The sequence below is a fragment of the Odocoileus virginianus genome, chromosome 24 (assembly GCF_023699985.2).
Source record: "Odocoileus virginianus isolate 20LAN1187 ecotype Illinois chromosome 24, Ovbor_1.2, whole genome shotgun sequence".
NCBI lineage: Eukaryota > Metazoa > Chordata > Mammalia > Artiodactyla > Cervidae > Odocoileus > Odocoileus virginianus.
Genome location: NC_069697.1, coordinates 24,689,859 through 24,701,896, shown reverse-complemented (window position 1 = coordinate 24,701,896; position 12,038 = coordinate 24,689,859).

The following is a 12,038-nucleotide window of genomic DNA, read 5'->3' as shown; positions in this document are numbered from 1 at the left end:
GGAGCATGGAGCCTTGACCACTGGACCACCAGGGAAGTTCTTTCATTTTTTATGTTGGTAGTTGGGTGTTCTTTTTTTTTTCCTTGATAATGTATGACTTCAGTTTATCAATTTTATTCATCTTCACACAAAAAAAACTTTTTTGGTGCACTGAGTTTCTCTATTGTTTTTCTGTTTCCTACTTCACTGATTTCTGCTATGATCTTTTTAACTCCCTTGTTTCTTACTTTGGGCTTAATTTTCTCTTCTTTCCAATATCTTAAGGCAAAAGCTGAGGTCTTTGAAATCTTTTTTTCTTTATGATATAGGTATTTGGTGTGCAAATTTCTCTCCAAGCAGTGCTTTAAGGGCCTCCCACAAATCTGGATGTGTTTCATTCAGTTCAATATATTAATACTTCATATTTTCACTTTTCATCTTTGGTCTGTGGGTGGTTTTGAAGTATGTGCCTTTGTTTCTTGATATTTAGGGGACTTTCCAGATATCTGTTTTATTTTTTTTTAATACATCTTAATGTTTATTTATTTTGGCTGTGCTGGGTCTTTGTTGCTGCATGCAGGCTATTTCCAGCTGGGGCACAAGGGCTTCTCTTTGCAGTGGCTTCTCTCCTTGTGGAGCACAGGCTCTAGGCGCACAGGCTTCAGTAGCTGCGGCACGTGGGCTCAGCAGCTCTGGTGTATGCGCTTAGTCATTCCGGGGCATGTGGGATCTTCCTGGACCAGGGATTGAACCCATGTCCCCCACACTGTAAGGCAGATTCTTAACCACTGTACCACCAGGGGAGTCCCTCTGTTTTATATTTCTAATTTAAATCATTTTGATCAGAGAACATACTTTGTTTGATTGGCATTGTTTTAAACTTACTGAGACTTGTTTTACTGTCCAGAATGTGGTCTATCTTGTAAATGTCTAGTGGGCACTTGGAAACAATACTCCATTTGGGTGGAGTATCTATAAATATCAATTAGGTCAAATTATTTACTGTTATTGTTCAATTTTCTATGTCCTTACTGACTTTTCAAATGTTCTATCAATTACTGAAAGAGAGATGATAAAATAATTGTGGATTTTTATATTTGGTTTTAGTTTCACATATTTTTGAAGCTCTTTTTAAAATAATTTTTTAATTGTTACACAATTTTTAAAAGTTACTTTCCATTTACAGTTATTACAAAACATTGGCTGTATTCCTCATGTTGACAATACATTCTTGAGCTTACTTTGTACCTCCCACTCCTCCACCCCTACATTGACCCTCCCCCTTCACTGGTAACTGCTATTAACTGTTTTATCTGAGTCTGAGAAGCTGTTTTCAGAAGTACATAAACATTAGGTCATGCTCTTTTAATGAACTGACCTCTTTATCATTATAAAACATTGTTTTTGTCCCTTGTAAAATACTTTGCTTTGAAATCTATCTCATCTAATATTATTATAATCACACTGCCTTTCTTCCAATACTGTTAACAAGCTATACCTTCTTCCATCATTCTATATTTTTCATCATTCTATTTTTAATGTATTTGTTTCTTTAAAACAGGTTTCTTGTAAGTAGAATATAGTTGGGTCTTGCCTTTTTAATCACATGTAATAATATTTGCCTTTAAATTGCAATGCTTAAGCCATTTACATTTATTTTATTATTATCTACTTATTTATGGTTGCACTGGGTCTTCGCTGCTGCCTGTGGGCTTTCTCTAGTTGCAGTGCACAGGCCTCTCATTGCCGTGGTTTCTCTTGTTGCAGAGCACAGGCTCTAGTGAGCATGAGCTTAGTCGTTGTGGCATACGGGCTTTAGTTGCTTCATGGCATGTGGAATCTTCCCAGACTAGGCACTGGACCCGTGTTCCCGGCATTGGCAGGCTAATTCCTACCCACTGTTCCATCAGGGAAGTCCTTAAACAATTTACACTTAATATGATTATTGATATGGTTTAAATCTACCATCTTTCTATTGTTTTCTATTTGTCCCATCTGTTCTTTGTTCCCTTTTGCCTCTTCTCTGTGTTCTTCTGAATTAATTATGATTCCACAAGTGGAATGAATGGCACATTTGATTTCATCTCTTTTTTTCTTTTTTTGGCTACACCTGGCCTCATTCAAGGTCTTCCTTCTCCTACCAGGAATCACCTGCGCCCCCTGCAGTGCAAGCGCGAAGTTCTGGCCACTGGACCACCAGGGAAGTCCCAGATTTCATTATATTTTATTGTTCTTCAATCTTTCTATGTTATTGCTATTTTGAGCAAATTGTTATTCATTCCATTTCCTTTCCGTCCTTGCTATTTTGAAAGTTCTATTAATACTATACTTCTCCATTCCTTTGATAGTAATCTTCCTTTCCAGCACTGATAATCAAATATGTATTTCTTTACCATTATTTGAAAACATACCAATTATTTCTTTCATTAATGTGTTTTATTTCCTGTCACTTTCACCTCAATAAAAGAGACCTTTAGAATTCTTTTACTTACCTCTTTCACTCTGCTTCTGATTCCTAGGTTTTGCTGAAATAGTATATTTATGGTTCTAGATATAATTAGATGCCTATCAATCTCCATAAACATTTAGCAGTATAATATTTTACCAGATTTGTTTTCTCCTTTTCATCTTCCCCTATCTTTACTTCTCTGTTCTCCCATCCAAGTACTAACCAGGACCGACCCTGCTTAGCTTCCGAGATCAGACGAGATCGGGTGCTTTCAGGGTGATGTGGCCGTAGACTACTTCTCTGTTCTTTAACCAAAATTTTCTTGAGTATTTTCCTCAGGTGAGAAATGGAATTGAAATGGAAATTGATATACCCTCTGAATCCTTTATATCTCCATGTATCTTTCTTTTGCACTAATAGTTGAATGCTTCCTCAGCTGGGTATGAGATTCCGGGGTAGCCATCCTTTTCTCTCAGTATATATGCACTGTTAGATTTCAGTGCTGCAGATGAAAAGTTCTGTGTCAATCTGATCCCTTTTGCTTTGTAGATAACTTGTTCTTTCTGTCTAGATACTTGAAAATGTCTTTCTTTAATCTTGGACTTCAGGAGTTCCAAGCATAGATGTCTCCCTTCTCTTTGTATCTTCCTATGTGCCCTTTCAGTCTGCAAGGCAGAACTTTCTTCGGGTCAGCAAAATATCCTATTTTTAAATTATTGCCTCTCCTTCTTTTATGCCTTGTTTTTTTTTTGGAACTAATATATTTGAATGTTAGGATTACTAGGTCCATTCTCCAAGTCTCATATTTTCCTCATTATTTCCATTTCTTTGTATTATTTGCTCTGTGCTTTGAAATATTTTTCCATTTGTTCTGCCAAGCCACTAATTTGAGTCCCGGCGGTGAACAGACTTCTTTCTTTCAATAAATATGCTGATTCTTCTTGTTGTTGTTGTTGTTGAAGATAATAGTTTTAGTTTCAGAAAGTAAATTTTTAGTACACTACTTGAATCTTTTTAGCTGCTCCTAAATATTTTCTTGAGTTGTCACATACCTCTTCAGTGGTTCCTGCGCCGTCTGGTGGGCAAGACCAGCTATAATGATCTCATTCCTGTAGGGCCAAGGCCCTCTGAGTCATGCCCTTACAATATGCCCAGCATCCTGACCTCTGCTCCAAGACTCTCCAGAGCTGCTCTCCAGGCTCCTGTGTGGTGAGAATGAGGAAACTCCTCACCTGTCTCCACACCAGGCCTTCCCCAGACTAATGCCAAGTCCAAGCCTACACTTGCATACCCTGCCCACAGGCCCCAGCAGCAATATGGTTAAAGAGAGAAAAGTGTTCCTTGATGGGAGTAAAAAATTCCCTTAGAACGGTGGTTCTCAAATTTGAGCATGTATTAGAATCATCTCCAGGGCTTGTAAATATGGATGGTTGAACCTCATCCCAGGAATTTCTGATTCATGTGGTCTGGGGTGGGGCTTAAGTATTTGCATTACTAACCAGTTCCCAGAGAACACTATTGCTGCTGATCCAGGAACCACAATGTGACAACCACTATGTTAGAATATACCAAACCAAGCCTTCCTCCTTCATCTTCTTCAAAAATGATACTGTCTTGGGGGGCAAAGAAAGTAATCCAGTTCCAGGGAGGTATCATCGCCTCATCTTACATTGGGTTCTCCCATTTGTTCTTAATACTGACACTTGTACACAGCTGGGCTCTATCCAGGCCACCTCCTCCACCAAGGTTACAAGTAAATTTAGTTAATTTCTGCTGACAGTTCCTTCCATCATACTTATGCACCACATTTTATATATGTCTCTTGGACATTGAAGTGAAGCTGCTCAGTCGTGTCCAACTCTTTGCAACCCCATGGACTGTAGACTACCAGGCTCTTTCATCCATGGGATTTTCCAGGCGAGTATTGGAGTGGGCTGCCACCTCCTTTTCCAGGGGATTTTCTCAACCCAGGCATCGAACCCGGGTCTCCCGAACTGCAGATAAGACACTTTACCATCTGAGCCACCAGGGAAGCTCTCCTTGGACATTTAGTAGTGGACATTTATTTTGGATGTGGACCATTTTAAAGTCTTTATTAAATTTGTTACAATATTGCTTCTGCTGTATGTTTTGGTTTTCCAGCTACAAGGCACATGGGATCTTAGCTCCCTGAGCAGGGATCAAACCTGCAACCCTTGCACTGGAAGGCAAAGTCAACCACTGGACCACCAGGGAAGCCCCTGCAGTGGACATTTAGCATGAGCCTGAGGAGACTGGGGTTCTCTTTGGGATTTCCTAGGAACTAGTTCTTAAGACATATTTAATTTTACTAAATTTACTAAGAGCAGCCAGAAGTTCTCCAGAATAGCTAGACTTGGAGTCATTTACATGTTCACCATCAGTGCATGAGATTTTCTCACATACTAAGAGCAGGAGATACTTAACTTTGTATATCAACAGCCAGTTGTTCCATTTGGTGAAAAAGACTAATTTCTCCACTGTATTGTCTTTGCAACTTTGTCAAAAACCAACTGATCCTATATGTATGGATCTATTTCTGGACTCTGATTTCTGTCCCATTGATCTATTATTATGCTAATACCATACTGTCTTTCTGGCTTTCTCTAGTTGCAGCGAGCAGGGGTTACTCTCTAGTTGCAGTAGCTTCTCTTGTTGCAGAACACGAGCTCTAGGCATGGAGGCTTCAGTAGTTGCGGTGTGTGGGCTCATTAGTTGTGGTGCACAGGCTTAGCTTCCCCGAAGCATGTGGGGTCTTCCTGGATCAAGGATCAAACCCATGTCCTCTGCATTGGCAGGCAGATTCTTAACCACTGGACAACCAGGGAAGTCCCTCCACATGAATTTTTGAATCAACTGTTAATTTCTACAAAAAATATGCTAGGATTTTGATTGAGATTACACTGACTTTCTAGATCAGTTTGAGGAGAACTGCTACGTCATCAATACTGTGTCTTTCAATCCATAAATATGGTATACCTCTCCATTTAACCTTGCTTAATTTCTCTTAGCAATGTTTCTAGTTTTTGATGTATAGAATTTCCACATCTTAAGTCAGAGTTGTCCCTAAGTATCTCATTTTTGGTGATATTGTGAGTGATACTGTCTTTTCATTTCAATTTCTGATAGTCTGTTGCTAGTATATAGAAAATTAATTTCTGAATTTTGTATCTTGTGTCTTGTAATCTTGCTAAACTAGGTCTATTAATAGTACCATTTTGCAGCTTCATCAGAATATTCTACATATTCTATCACCTGAAAATAAAGATAACTTTTCTTTTTCCCTTCCAATTGCTATGTCCTCTATTTTTCTAACCTCTAGCACAACTTTAAACAGAATGAGTGAATGTGGACACCTTTGCCCCTGGTTTAGAGAGGATATGTGTAGATGAGTTTTTCATCAAATTTATTCAAATATAATTCACATACCATTCAGTTTATCCACTTTAAAAAGGTAGAAAAATTTTAGTACATTCACAGATTGTGCAATCATCACCAGAATTCATTAATTTTAGTATATTTTCATCACTATCTCAAAAAATCTTGTACCCATTCCCTCTAAACTCTCCAGCTTCAGGCAGTTGTTTTCTAAAGTGGCTGCACCAGGTTATAGTCCCACCAGAAGTGTAGGAGGCTCCAATTTCTCCATATCCTCACCAACACTTGCTATTTCTCTTTTTAATTATAGCCATCTTAGTGGGTATGAAGTGGTATCTTGTTCCCTGATAATTGATGATGTTGAGCATTTCATCATAAGCTTATTAGTCATTTATGTATCTTCTTTGGATAAATGTATATTCAGATCCCTTGTCTTTTTTTTTTTTTTTTTTTTTGGCTGTACTATGTCTTAGGTGCAGCAAGCAGAATCTTCAGTCTTGGTTGTGACTCACAGGATCTTGCAGCATGTGGAATCTAGTTCCCTGACTAGGGATCTAACCCAGGCCCTTTGCATTGGGAATGCAAAGTCTTAGCTACTGGACCACTTAGGGAAGTCCCAATTCTTGCCCATTTTTAAAGTGAGTTATTTGTCTTTTATTATTGAGTTGTAAGAATTTTTCATCTGCTCTAGATATATATCCTTTCAGATATATGACTTCAAATATCTTCTTCCATTCTTTTTTTTTTTTTTTTTAGTTCTACCACTTAATTGCTACCAACCCATCTCCCTCCACCCTCGTGCACACATGCTCAGTCATGTAACCCCATGGACTGCAGCCCGCCAGGCTCCTCTGTCCATGGACTTTTCCAGGCAAGAATACTGGAGTGGGTTGCCATTTCCTTCTCCCTTCTTCCATTCTTTAGGCTCTTTTTACCTCCTTGACACACAAACTTTGAAGAACAAAATTTTTAAATTTTGCTGAGAAAAAGAAAAATTATCTATTTTTTCTTTGGTTGCTTGTACTTTGGTGTCATATGTAAGAAGTCTTTGCCTACCCCAAGCTCACAAAGATTTACTCCTCCATCTTCTTCCCAGAGCTTCATAGTTTTAGCTCTTACATTTCGTAGCTCAGGTGGTAAAGAATCCACCCTATATGCAGGAGACCTCAATTTGATCCCTAGGTTGGGAAGATCCCCTGGAAAATAGGCTACCCACTCCTGTATTCTTTGGCTTCGGTGGTGGCTCAGACGGTAAAGAATCCGCCTGCAAGGTGGGAGAGACTGGGTTCGATTCCAGGATTGGGAAGATCCTCTGGAGGAGGGCATGGCTCCAGTATTCTTGGCTGGAGAATCCCCATGGACAGAGGAGCCTGGGGAGCTATAGACCATGGGGTCACAAAAAGTTGGACACGACTAAACACAGCACAGGTCTTACATTTAGTTCTATGATCTGTTATGAGTTAACTTTTGTGTATAATATGACAAAGGGGTTAAACTCTGCACATGGATATCCAGTTGTCCCAGCATCATTTATTGAAAAAGACTATTCTTTCCCCTAATGAATTGTCTTGGCATCGTTGCTGAAAATCAATTAAGTGCAAATGTGAGGGTTTATTTCTAGATTCTCAGTCTATTCCATTGACCTGCATGTCTATCCTGTAGCCCACATTGTCTTGATTACTGGAGCTTTGTAGTAATCAAAGCTTCCATTGTAATCAAAATTCCACTCAGGACATGGCCCTGTCTCAGCATTGATGTGTGACAGTATGTAGCAGAAGGGAACAGCACCACGACACCTCCAGTTGACAGTAAAAACACTTAAACCTCTGAGCCAACTTTAAAATGTATATGGTAATAAGAAAGAGCTAAAAATAACATGTTACAAACTAAGGAAATGTGCAAGCTCATTATGTTGGCACCAGAGAATTTGCTAAAAATGAACTTCAGGAAATTTTCAAAACTAGGCCATCAGACTACCAGAATCTTCTAACAGGCAGAAACTGGATCTCAAGAACTAAAGAAAGTACAGAACTATTGCATTGGGGGGATAAAATTAAAGAGATGGTGGCTTATACAAACAAATGATATTCCTCTTTAGAGCAAAATACATCCTCTGCTTAAGAGACTTTCATGACCTTGTTAAGAATCTGAGCTTTGCTCAGCCTCAGCTGCCTTATTTGTAAAATAAGGGTTTTAAAAATCCACCTACAGATGGAGGTTGTACCAGATGAGTTCCTGTGCTGGCCTCTCAACTCTAAGACAGAAAATTCTATAACACTTGTACTGCTAATGCTAAACCAGGGTCTGTAAGAGAATTTGCCACTTTATACAAAACCCAATCGGCAAGGTTCTTCACTTAACTTTAAAAAAAAAAAAAAAAAAAAAAAAAAACCTCTCTAAAAAAGAGATGAATCATGGTGAGAGGTGGGGAATGGGAGGGAGGCTCAAGAGAGAGGGAATATATGTATACATATAGCTGATTCACATTGTTATACAGCAAAAACTAACACAACATTGTAAAGCAATTATACTCTAATTTTTAACAAAATTTTTTAAAGATTTAAAAAATGCAAGAGGTCTTCCCTGGTGGTCTGGTGGCTAAGACTCTGTGCTCCCAATGCAGAGGGCCTAGGTTCAATCCCTGCTTGGAGAACTAGATCCCATATGCCACAGCTAAAGATCCTGAATGCTGCAAATAAGACCTGGTGCAGCCAAATAGATAAATTTATTTTTTAAAAACGCAAAAAGAAAAAAAGAGATAAAGTAAGCACCCCAACTCTGTACCTCACCTCACCCACTACCATCCTAGGTTATCAATCCATTCTCTCTGCTATTCCCATGCCCGCTCCCAGCCACTCCCCCCTTTAAAGCTCTGGTCCTTTGTTTCCCTTAGCACAGTTAAGATGGGTTAGGAGCTCCCAAGGATGTCAATATACATTTTAAGAGTACATGAATATATCCAGTATCAATGAACACACCTGTGCCTATGTTGTGGTTTCTAAATGCTGCCCTCCACTAAAAGGAATCAGGGCTCCTTGCAGATTGCAAGACTGAGCAGAGAAGGGACAAGGTTTTTGCTGTGCCAGAAACAAAAGCTGTGTGTTTTTGTTTTTGTTTTAAGACATGTCTAAAGGACATGGGAGCCAGTTAAAAGGAGCTCTCTATGGTCAAACTTGGACAATTTGAGCATTAAAAAATAAGTAAAGATAGAAATGGATTAGAAATTACTGAATAAAACAAGGGTCCATGTTGAAAAAATATAGACGACTAAATGAGTAAGGAGAAGGGAGGGCTCTTCTTTATAGTCCCATACAAATCCCAAATTGTAAAAGTGGAGGGAGTGTTGGAGTTACAAAACTACCATTTGGCCACCATTATACTAAAAGTTGGCTTGGCAAGATTTATGAGAGGATGCTAAGTCTAGGTGGGGAAAATATGAAGAGGAACAGGATATTTGCAAAATCTCAGAATGTCTCCTCAGATTATTAGTTGCAAAGGGAATAACAGTAACTATGCCATGGAGAAACCAGATACCACCTTGACCACTTTTCACCTTGATGAAAATTACATCACCAATAAGGAGCAGATGGACATTATAGACCTTGTGATGTGCTTCTCTGAAAAGGATACACATGGCAAATCATATTACAGCTTAGAATGCATAATCTGAATTCAGCTATGAGGAAGCAGCAGGAAAAAACAAGTTGATGAACATTCTATAATACAACTGGCCTGTATTTTGATAAAATGTCAAAGCTAACGACAAAGAAAGGCTGAGGAACTATTTTAATTAATTAATTAATTCAGTCTTTGGCCATGTCACACAGCATGTGGGATCTTAGTTCTCCAGCCAGGAATCAAACTTCTCTGTTAAGAAGCTCAGAGTCTTAACTACTGGACCACCAGGGAAGTCTTGGAATTATCTTAGAATAAAGGAGACAAAAAGACATGACAACAAAATGTAATACATGATCTGGGACTAGAGTCTCATACTAGAAGGGGAAAAAAATGCATTGTTGGGACAATCCACAACTTCAGAATACAGACTTCAGATGAAAGTATAGTGTCATGTTAAATTTCCTGAATTTGATCATTATATCATGGCTAAGATAATGTTCTTGGGAAATATACACTATAATATTAAGAGATAAAGAGTCATATTGTTTATGACTCTCCAATGGTTCTGAAAAAGATAGGTTATAGTACATATATAATGATAAAATTTATGAAAATTATACATTCAGGTAAAGAGTATACTGAAGTACTTGAAGTTTCAAATTATTTCAAAATAAAAAGATTTTTTAAAAGTATATAAACAGAAGAGAAATAGCCAACTGAGCACCTAGGACGCATTATAACAGTTCCAAGTATCCAAATACTAACTTTACTGTAGTTTGCCCCCTTCCATCCACTCTCCTAAAAAGACTCTCACCCCAGTCTCAAGAGCTGCCACATTCAATGTGCCCCACCCAGCTTTTAGTTCCCCAGATCTTGGCCTGCCACCCTTTAAAGTCAATATCTTCCTTCCCGAGCCATGGCGAGGCTAGCCTCTTTAATACTTGACCCCTTTAAACAAAAACAAAAAAATACCCATTCCAATACTGTAATTCACCTGTAATTCCAGGTGTTCCCCAGAAGCTTATTTCCTATTTGATAGAAATATGATTTCTTGAGGCCAAGGTCAAGGCCAAGGTGAGGGACCAAACCTGCAGATGCCTTCATCCTTCCCCACAAGCAGTAGATCCATGGCACAGGGTTAATAAAACAGCCCTGACACACATACACCTATGAATTACATAAACCTGTCATCGGAAGCAGACTAGACCCACAGTTCAGAGCCAGAGGAAGATGGTCTGAATTTATCTTTGACTTAAAAGTTACGTGGCTGGGGACTTCTCTGGTGGTCCAGTAGGTAAGGTCTAAGCTCCCAATGTAGGGGGCCTGGGTTCAATCCCTGGTGAGGGAACTAGATCCCACATGCCACAACCAATACCTCACACAGTCAAATAAATTAAAAAAAAAAAAAAAGTTATGTGACTGAGAGCAAGTCAACTAGTACCTGGAGTTCATTAAACACTCAACATTACCCACCTAGGAAGTACCAGACTCCAGTCTGGGAGGCAGTGACACAAAATCTCTGCTCCCAGAGCTGACATTCCAGTTGGGTGAGACCCACGGGGACAGAGGTGTTGCCAGGTCAGGGGAAGTAAGTAAATGAGTTAATTAATTAATTAGTGTATGCCAGATGCTTATACATGCTATGGAGAAAAACAGGGCAGATAAAAGAATAGAGGGTGAAAATGTAATTTCAAATCAAGAATTCAAGGAAGGCTTCACTAAGGATATAACATCTGAACAAAAATCTAAAGGCAATCAGGGAGCAAGAACCACGTAGACGGGTGAACACGGAGGCCAAAGGGGACAGCAGTGCAAAGGCCCTGGAGCAGGGACAGGCCTCAGTTGAGGAATGACTGCTTCAATCTTAGGAGGGCTCTTGGAAGGCAGGGAAAGAATTACAACACAGTGGGAGCTCAGTAACTATGGATGGGAGGAGAAGAAAGAAACAGGTTACCATATTGTATCCAGAGATTTTGAGGTTGAATTTTGGGAATGGAGGAAATAAGAATCAGTTTCATAAAGCTGGAGAAAAATATGTGACTGATTTTATGTCCAGTCTTTCTAGCCTTAAAAAATACTTTGCTGATGGAGGTGAGTCAAGAAATTTGAAGATTTTTTGTTTTTTTTTTGCTTTCTGGTTTTGCTTTGAGTTGAAAAACAGGGATTTTTTTAGTTTGCTTTTACAATGTTTAAGACATTTTTCAGATAAATAACTCTTAAAGATTAGGGCTTGGAGCTCAGATTACTAGTACTCTTAAAACAAATTTATTATTTGGAAGAAATTAGATATCATTTATAATAAAAATAACAAGTTTATAGGGAAATTATTAGTAATTTATGAATAGAAAATCTTTTTTCCCCCAAATGGTCAAGAGAATTGGGTTTGAGATTTGGATGTTTTTTAACTATGGTTTGTACAGTCTGTATTTGCCTCTTCAAATAATTTTGGATGACTTTTACATGACCACGTTATTGTTTTCATAAATGGTATTTTTAGGAATTGGAAATAACAGAAAGTTCTGGAAGACTTGCCACTTGTCCTGAATAACTTGTGTAGCTAAATGCTGCTTTACAAAAAAGTGACTGAGAAGCAACA